At 41.6% G+C, this 10,185-nt stretch overlaps 1 pseudogene; it reads right to left on the minus strand.

Annotated features, from left to right (window-relative positions):
• Positions 1-7,187: 7,187 nt before the first annotated feature.
• Positions 7,188-9,100, minus strand: LOC146866202 (uncharacterized; annotated as a pseudogene).
• Between the last annotated feature and the right edge of the window lie 1,085 nt (positions 9,101-10,185).

The raw sequence follows: 10,185 nt of genomic DNA on the forward strand, positions 1-10,185 counted from the left end.
ATCCAATTGCAAACACCTTTAAAGAGTGCACCTGTATACTGAAAGACATATTAAATCTATACTCACTGTATCCCAAAACAGTATATTATGAAGCACAGTTATTCGATGCACACTGTCCTTCTGTATTTACATATACTCATATTCTCATTACTAAACCTCAATACATAAATTTATTCCTACTGTATATTATCCATCCTTTGTAGTCCCTGGTGAATGCCCTGCATTTAGAATGCATTTTAGCACATTCCACCTTACAATGTAATTTGTTACAACAATATTCTCTTCTACTCTGAAGAATCTAGAAATAAAAACATTAATGTACATACACATTATTTCCTTTAGAAAGATATATAGTATAGTACTTTGAACAGGGATGCCAGAAAATCCCACAGATGTATGAAATTTACCTGAGAGGGCAGACCTAGGAAAGGGATTATGAACTAGAGAGGTACAAGTAGCACTGGTATGCACCAGGAACTCATGTCCCCCCCTCCCCCAGTGGTACAGTAACATAGGGGCAAGCTTTATTAACTGGTATCATGAACCTTCTTCTGCCCTTTCTAGACTGCCCTATGGAGGGTATTCAAAGGTATTATAATCAAATGTCAGTAGTCATCATTGTAAAAGCTTCTGTCTGTTTGTATGCTTATAGTGCGGAAATCTTTGCTACCATATTTTGATTCTTAGATTCTCTCATAGAATTAAAGGCCAAGCAAATACGCCTTGGCAAAAGCTGTTTGTCAATACATAGAGCTTGGTGTTTTCAATAAAAAGTCAAAATGTAATACATAGCCTTCATCTAATCTAATCTACCTCCCTCTGTTCGGCTTCATCTTAATCTGTTCTGCTCTTTCATCAAAATCTGCCCTCTCCTCTTCTGCATCTGTTCTCAACTCTGCTTTCTTCATTTCTACATCGAAGTTTTAGTCTGAGAAGTGTGATTGCACCACTTCTGCTTGTACTCCTTGTGAATGAATTACCCCTTCCTCTCGCCACTGTTGTTTGACCCTGTAAATTAGGGCATTCATCCTTTCAATGACCCTTCCTGTAAGCAGTAGGCACACTCATTTTGGCCTAATCCTCCACTACGTTGCTGCGCCGGATCCAGTGAAGGTCGACCAGCCCCTGTTCCATTGTCCTCCTCCTCTTCTGCTTATTTCCCATTAATTTCTGTCTCCCCTACAAAAACCCGTTGCAATAACACTCTATCAGGATTTTCTTTGTTCAATTTTAAATAACTTTAATAATAAGAAGACGTCTAATGAGAACAACCCTGTGCAGCATAGTCTGTAAAAGACAATGCTAATTGTACTTGTTCATGTTAACTGTGTTTTTATAGTGCTTAGCATCTAGGCACTATAATACTGTCTGGGGTCAGAACTCTGGCCCAGAGGGTTGTATAGACATCTGGTTTTCACTGTTTGTCCTAATTTTATGTGTAATATAATAATCCTGGGTGTCATAAAGTGGTGCGTCAGGCTGTTGACTAGCTGGACCTTGTGGTGGTTGACTTGGTAATAGCATTGTCATATGGGCAGGAATAGTAATAATTTAAAACTCTCCTATCACAAAAATATTAGTAAAACAAAGCATACTGTATGCATGCACTGTCATTACAGATAGCATATTCTCCATTGAAATGGCCACTAAAGGTTTCCCACTAACGTGTAGTTTTATTGATAAAGATACACAGTGCACAAACAATGTTTGGAAATCGGCATTCAGCAAGAATACCTAAAAGTTGCACATCACCAAGCAAACCATTCTAATTTGTTCTGATCCTATAAAAATGTATATATATATATTTTTCTCTCAATACCAATTTACAAAAGTGTGTCTTCATAATTGATGAAGCATATTTGAAATGTTTGAACCGTTCACTTATTATCTATTTCAGTGCTGTGTTGGAGAAAAAGAAAGAAACCTGGCATCTTACAGCCTTTCATTTCACATGTTTTGCACAGTGCAATCGTAACGCAGTTCACTTTACAAAATCCTTTAATTTCAGTCACAGAAAACAAACTGACTTTTGACTTCTGTTTCTGAAAGCTGAGCAAATTTTGCAAGATAACAATATTTAAAAGCATTGTTATTTCTTATTCAGTTTGCTGAGTAAGCAGAACACCTGTTGGCACCTCGCTATGGTAATCCCTAAAATAGCTCGTCCATATTAAATCTTGCTTGACGTTGTCAGTGGACTTTTTTTTTCTTTCTTTTTTCTTTTCAAGCCCTGCTAAAGTAGTGCATGGTCTTCCCATTTTCGAAAGCTTTCCTATTTATCTAACTTCTCTTTCCTTAAAAAAACGTAAATACTGTATTTTTGTTTAAATCTAAGGAGCCGTCCAGCAGCCACTCAAAATCTTCATTGTCCTTTGTATATTTTATACCAAAAAACCCTATTCCAAAGATTCACTCCAAATTTCACCTACATCCTCCAATTTGAGGTGGGAAGTGGAGCAATTTGTCCAAATACGGACTTCCAAAACAACATAACAATGTGAAATGCATTTCCTTAGTTTACTCATTGTCCCCTAAAATTTGAGACCCTCAATAAATGAGAAAACTAATAATCCCAGTCTCCAATCTCCCAAAATGACAAGTGTCTCTAATTCAATCAATTGCACAAGCTTGCATTTAGAGCAACCTCACCAAGTGAATGTGGGGGCGTCTGTCTCTCCACACTTTGGACAAACGTGTCAATCTGCAATCAACCCGGGTCGGGACCAGAGAGAGATGGGGGTGGAGCTCTAGGGTCGGGACGCAAGTCTGGACTGAGAGGTTGTTGTCCGTTAACGTCGGGGAGTTGTTGTCCGTCAGCGGCAAGTAGAGGGGGAGGTACATGATATGGTGGTGGCGGGGGGATAGGAGTAATTCGTCCTCATGGGGGTCTGACTGTGCTAAGGGGGTATATCGCATAGGATACTGGCCAGAGGCATTAGCCGGCAATATTTGAAGCCATCTTTTCTTGTTGTAATTCTGCCAATTTTTGTTTCTATGATTTCCATACTGCCTTCTGGGATCGAGCCTGAGCTCTCCTCCCCCTTCCTATAATTTCCTTCTTCCATAACCCCAAGGAATCAAACATGGATTGTCTAGATCTGCGCCTATGCAATTGGGCTTCTACTGCCTCTATTTTCTGAGGGTCAAAAAGAGCCATATTTTGGCCAGGTATTATACCTATCCTTTGACGTGTATTTGTTTCATAATGTGCTGTACATTATGGGAGAAATACCGTATTTTATGTACATTTCTTTATTCGGGGTACCCTCCGGAGGGGCTGGTTGACTTTCTTCCAAAACATCGGACTGAGATATACAACAGCATATCCCTACAAATTTACTACACACGGGCATGTTTACAATATTAAAAAAAATCTCTACAAGTTTCTAGGCCGGACAAAAAGTCCACATTACTCGTTTACCTTCCCTGTTTGCAAACAGTGAACAAAAGCCAGATAACCAAAACCAAACAAACAAAAGGTATCGCCAACCGGCGATCCTACCTGAATCCTTTGTCTCGTTCTCCAGGCGGTCTCTTTACTGCAAAGCTCGTCCAAGTCTATCGGGGGCCCCAGTCAGGACCGGCGCCACTTGCGGGGGTCTCCTTAGATGCAGTGAAGGTCAGGTGGTGGCTACGAAGGCGAGGGTCTCTTTGCGTAGGTATACCCCACCACCGTTCCTTCAAACTTCGTTGGGACCCCTCGACCGGGCAGCCGCGTCACTGATGGGCCCCACGTTTGGGCGCCAATTGTGGATTTGGGGGTCTCCTTGGAAGACCACCCAAAGGTGCAGGGTCCACCCTTCATCCACGGGTTTGGGATACAAACTGAGACCAACACTGGAGCACCAAGAGAAAGGATATTTATTACAATCTCATGAGATGGAGAGAGAGAGAGCATCGGCAACAGACACCCGCAGCTTGTCTGAGGAGGCAATCTGCCAAGCACTTTGGTTCCGCGTCTTATATACCCTTCATCCCCACCCCCGCGTGTACAGTAAAGAAAGAACACCATGATTATGCAAAAGGGGGGATGTGTACAGTAAACGATGAACATCATAATTATACAAAGGGAGACGTGTACAGTAAAACAATGAACACCATAATTATAGGTCAATCTGATAAGCTAGCAGATGGTCACTGTTGGGCCCCTGCAGGGCATAGGTGAAAAGCATGTTTAAAGCATGTTTATACAACAGATAGAGGTCAATCTGATAAGTCCACAGATGGTAGTTGTTGGGCCCCTGCAGGGCATAGTGCACAAGGTGAAGGCGATAAGCATCTGTGAAACTCCCTGTCCGACTGGTTGAGCATGTGTTGGTCAGTTTGTGGTCAGGCCAGAGCACGAACAGAGTGTGTATGTCCTTGCAGGAATGAGGCAAGTCAACAGTGTAGCCCCAGAGCGTTCGTGATACAGAGAGAAGGTCAGTAATGAAGGGTGAAGCGCAAAATGGCAGAGCGAATGGCAAGATAACAGACATACTTTTCCACAGAGTACAAAATGGCTGAGCGAGTGTCAAGATAAAGAATACATTTTCCACAGAGGCACGTCCCTGTAAACATGGCCAGCACAGGGAAACTGCGAATTGTTCATTAATCCCTTCTTTGTATTTCAACCTTGCCAGCTTTTGGCTGGACAGAAAGACCTCAGAAGGAGCCACTTAGGTTTCTTCCAGTAGAAGACAGTAAGCTAGGTGAATAGGCACATGGTGTGCCTCTATACGCTCTATCTGTACTGGCATAACTGTGGTAATCCTAGCGCTAACACATGACAATGGCACCTGCTCCATCAAAGTAGGGGGGAAATAGGCGTGGCTCATCTTGATTAATAGCTTGGAGTATTTTGTATTTCGAGTTTGGCAGCATGTTGCTATTATCTAGCAAGTGTGCATCAGTCCTCTGACACCATGCAGCTGTAAAGTAGACAGCTGGTTAACTGAAGCTCTTAATGGTTGAGTAAATCTTACACTCAAAGTTTGCTGCAGGTTGCTTCAAATCATTGTAATGGGCATGCAGTTCTATAGGGCTGAAATATTTTATGCAAATGCACAGCAGTTTTTCACTTCAATGGCAGTTGATTAATCAATTACAAAAGAGAATGGTGATGCTCCAATATCTTTCACCAATTCCTCTTGAAATATGGGACCAACACAGATTTAATTAGTGCTGTACATTTGGTGCGGTGCATTTGGAAGGCAGGGAATTCATCTTTCAAAATTTCACCATATCCATCTATAGTATTAATGGATGTACAACAAGCAGTTTGTATGGCAAACCTGATTTCTCTTCTTTTCTGATCGTTAGATATGGAAGGGATATGTACAAAGGATGCCACAGATGTGCTCGCTGCATTACAGCGTGAGCGGTGTTTCGTGGTTGCTGCATGTTGCTTCAAATCATTGTAATGGGCATGCAGTTCTATGGGGAAGTACTTGCACGCTGCCTCGGTATTATCTTATTTTATTGGGTAATCCATCCTTTGGATTCAGAAACCACTACCACTGTTTTTAATGTTTTGAACTCACTTGCCCATGTTGCATTCTTTAAACTGCAACTGTTAGGCTGCTGGGAGAAGCTGCACAATGATGAACTGTGTGTTGATGAGAGGGCAGGGGACTACCTGAAACTGCAAGAGACAATCATCTCTATTTGTACTGGCATAACTGTGGTAATCCTAGAGCTAATACATGACAATGGCACCTGCTCAAAGTAGTGGGGAAATAGGCGTGGCTCATCTTGATGCAAAGCAGTGTTCCACATATGATGCTATGCAAAAGTTTAATTTTAAGGCATCATATTCTTCTAATAAACGATTCTATGTTTGAAGTGTTAAGAAATGAGCAGAAGAATACAGTTCTCCATTGTGACTCCAGGACCTCTGATGGACAAGTGAAAAGGGCTTCTGGCAAATCTGTTACAGGTGGTTTGGGATCGGCAAGTACTTTTTGGGGAACTTTCTAAGCATGCTGAGAGACTCGGGGAGACGAGCTTTATATTCACACACCAATACTTTCATGAACTCCAGGCACCTTGCCACGATGCCTTCCTTTGACAGAGGGGAGTTTACTTTCTTCCAGCTTGTTACGGAAAGTGAGCCCAAGATCTGCATCATCCTTCGAAAGATAAATGGCAGAACTTTGTAAGTCTAGGCTCTGCAACTGCTCTTGATTACTACATGTGAAAACACTTGGTTTTAGTATCCTTTTAAGTGTGGACAAGTACAGAGTATATAAATCACAGAAGATTTGGAGTGCATCCCCAGAATCTAGCTGAAAACTTTTGTTAACGACCTTTATTTCTTGGAGCACTGGCTTTAAGAAAGTGAGGTAAAGTAGATTTATCTCATCTTGATATGTTTCTTGGAGCATCCTTGCTGCATAGCAGTGTTCCACATAGGATGCTGTGCAAAAGTGTAATTTTAAGGCATCATATTGTTCTAGTAAACGATCTACACAATCTGCCATCACTAGCCACCGTGTTTCGCAAGGCGAAATTAATTTCAGGGGCATGCCTCTGTCCAATGTGAGATACAACTCCTTATAGTCAGCCTGGCGTTTTGGTGAGTGGGAAAACCAGTCGTAAGTTTCTCTGATCATAAATTCTATATTGCTAGGAATTCTCCTTATTGCTTTCTTAGCAATGATGTCAAGGGAGTGGCAAATACAGCGAACAAGTTGCAAGGATGGTTGCTCATCTCGCAACAAGGTGAATGTTGAGTGGTGCTTCCCACACATGATGCTTGCACTATCTGTGCCTATGCCAATTGCATTTTTAATCACAAGGTTACAAATTTCAAGCAAGTTTAGGACTGCATTTGCTATATCTTCGGAACAGGCCTGATCTAATTCTACCATGGCAAGGAAGGCGCTTACAAATTTGTTAACCTTTTTGTTGAAATATATAATGCAAATGCACTGGTGTTTTTTCACTGCAATGTGGGTTGCTGGATGTAGGAGAAGGTGGAGAATAGTGCTCTTCTAGAGTTGGCACCAGCAGGAGTGGCACGCAATGCTCTGGGGTACACAGTGGCAAGAGTAGGTCTAAGAAAGTGTTCTTCTGGTCTTGTCAGTAGCGGGCAGGCATTGTGCCTCCGTCTGCAGTTAATGAGCAGGTCTGTGAAAGTTTTTTCTACCCCAGGCAACATACATGAGCTGCATGCAGCTCCGGGGTGGTGGCGCACTGTTGCAAGTTTAATCATACATACTGCTGTTAAATTTTGCAAACAATAGCGGGGGTGGACCAAATGAATAGGACTTTAATGCAATGCGTTTCAGTCCAAACTTAATATATAGAATATTTGAAAGCAGTTTTATGCCCATTCTGTTCCTTCTACCATTTTTTAACAGCGTCATCTGGGAAAAAACTCGTTCAACATGAGCATTGGATATCGGGAGAGTCAACATCTTTATAGCACCCATTGCAAGCTCGTGAAAACAATGGTTGCCCGCAGCATCGGTGTAGTTATACACTTCCATCCAGAAGGATTCTATGTTTGAAGTATTAAGAAAGGAGCATGAGGATAAAGTTCTCCATTGTGACTCCAGGACCTCCAATGGACAAGTGAAAAGAGCTTCTGGCAAATCTGTTACAGGTGGTTTGGGATCGGCAAGTACTTTTTGGGGACTCAAAGTTTCTAACTTTCTAAGCATGCTGAGAGACTCGGGGAGACGAGCTTTATATTCACACACCAATACTTTCATGAACTCCAGGCACCTTGTCACAATGCCTTCCTTTGACACAGAGGGGAGTTTACTTTCTTCCAGCAGCTTGTTACGGAAAGTGAGCCCAAGATCTGCATACTCCTGTGAAAGATAAATGGCAGAACTTTGTAAGTCTAGGCTCTGCAACTGTTCTTGATTGTTACATGTGAAAACACTTGGTTTTAGTATCCTTTTAAGTGTGGACAAGTAGAGAGTATATAGATCACGGAAGATGTGGAGTGCATCCCCAGATTCTAGCTGAAAACTTTTGTTAACAACTTTTATTGCTTGGAGCACTGGCTTTAAGAAAGTGAGGTAAAGTAGATTTATCTTATCTTGATACATTTCTTGGAGCATCCTTGCTGCATAGCAGTGTTCCACATAGGATGCTGTGCAAAAGTGTAATTTTATGGCATCAAATTGTTCTAGTAAACGATCTACACAATCTGCCATCACTAGCCACCGTGTTTCGCAAGGCGAAATTAATTTCAGGGGCATTCCTCCGTCCAATGTGAGATACAACTCCTTATAGTCAGCCTGGCGTTTTGGTGAGTGGGAAAACCAGTCGTAAGTTTCTCTGATCATAAATTCTATATTGCTAGGAATGCTCCTTATTGCTTTCTTAGCAATGTTGTCGAGGGAGTGGCAAATACAGCGCACAAGTTGCAAGGATGGTTGTTTATCTCGCAACAAGGTGAATGTTGAGTGGTGCTCCTCACACATGACGCTTGCCCCATCTGTACCTATGCCAATTAAATTTTTAATCTCAAGGTTACAAGTTTCCAGAAAGTTTCGGACTGCATTTGCTATATCTTCGGAACATGCCTGATCTAATTCTACCATGGCAAGGAAGGTGCTTACAAATTTGTTAAGCTTTTTGCTGAAATATTTAATGCAAATGCACAGTAGTTTTTCACTTCAATGTCAGTTGATTCATCAATCAATAAAGAAAATGGTGATGTTCCAATAGCTTTCAGCAATTCCTCTTTGAAATATGGGCCCAACAGAGAATTAATTAGTGCTGTACATTTGGTGCGGTGCATTCGGAAGGCAGGGAATTCATCTTTCAAAATTTCACCAAACCCATCTATATTATTAATGGATGTACAACAAGCAGTTTGTATGGCAAATCTGATTTCTCTTCTTTTCTGATCGTTAGATATGGAAGGGATAGGTTGTACAAAGGATGCCACAGATGTGCTCGCTGCATTACAGCGTGAGCGGTGTTTTGTGGTTGCTGAATGTTGCTTCAAATCATTATAATGGGCACGGATGTCTACATGGCAGTACTTGCATGCTGCTTTGTAATCATCTGTCCTTACAGGGGCAATCCATCTTTTTAGTTCAGGATCCAACTCCCACTCTTTTCTGTATATTTTTTTATATCGTGACCACTTGCCCATCTTGCAATAATTAAACTGCCAAGTCAGCTAGGAGCAGAAAAAGTATGAACTATTTCACGATGAGGCTGGACGACTACCTGAAATTGCAACAGACAAAATGCAATCATTGTCCCTGGCTCACTGCCAATCATGTAAAAAGCAATAACAAAATACTATCAATAAATGCCTACTTGCAATGGATACTATAGCATACAGGAGCAGCCCGTGCAGGTAAGAGGAGGTGGGTGGGGGGGGGATTCGACACACAAGGGAAATGGTATTATTCAATTTTCCCTCTGGGTCGTCTATCCAATCCCTCGCCGCCTCCACCACCACGCTGCCCCACTGCTCTTACCTGTACAGACCGCTTCTGGTAGCATACCTCTACATTGTGCATGTCCAAGGGTGTCATTCCATTATTTTGGGGTACCACACCAGTAAAATCAAAAGGAGACACTAAGTACTGTTGACTGAGCTTGGGCAAGTAATTTTATGAAGGGCTGATAATTGAGTCTGATTGAGTCCGAGTGGGATTTGTAATGTTTTGAAATGGAGGGTGGGCCAAAGGGTGGTGAGCCTCTTATTCAGGGAGTGTTAAGAGGTATGCTCTAGCTTTCAATCTATTTATAATAAACAAGGGCAGCTTAGTGATCTCAGCAAAAATGAATACATCCTAATGGAATACCCCTCATACTTAACTTTCCATGTCGGGCTTAAGTTTGTGATGAGCAGACAAGCTTTCCTCTTTGCATTTTACACTACAAGTACTGTTAATCCCAATAAAATGTCACTCCAAACATGCAAAGTTAACATTTGCTACATCACTAACCTACTGTAATCAATAGCCCTATCTAGTGGATTGTTATACACTTTTTATTGAACCAATACAGGACACAAAATGAATCCTACACAATTTGTTGCCCAAACCACATTCCTTTAGTACAACATTTCAATACTTAGCATGCAGGGGACATGCACCCTACAGAACAGGTCAGAGTTAGTCCATTCAGCATTACCCCTTTAGAATTCCATGCATCTGATATGACTGTGCTTTATGAATGATGTATTCATCAAAAATGCATATTAAACTTGAGAAAAAACAACAT

Source organism: Triturus cristatus, chromosome 2_1 (assembly GCF_964204655.1).
Source record: "Triturus cristatus chromosome 2_1, aTriCri1.1, whole genome shotgun sequence".
Taxonomy (NCBI): Eukaryota; Metazoa; Chordata; class Amphibia; order Caudata; family Salamandridae; genus Triturus; species Triturus cristatus.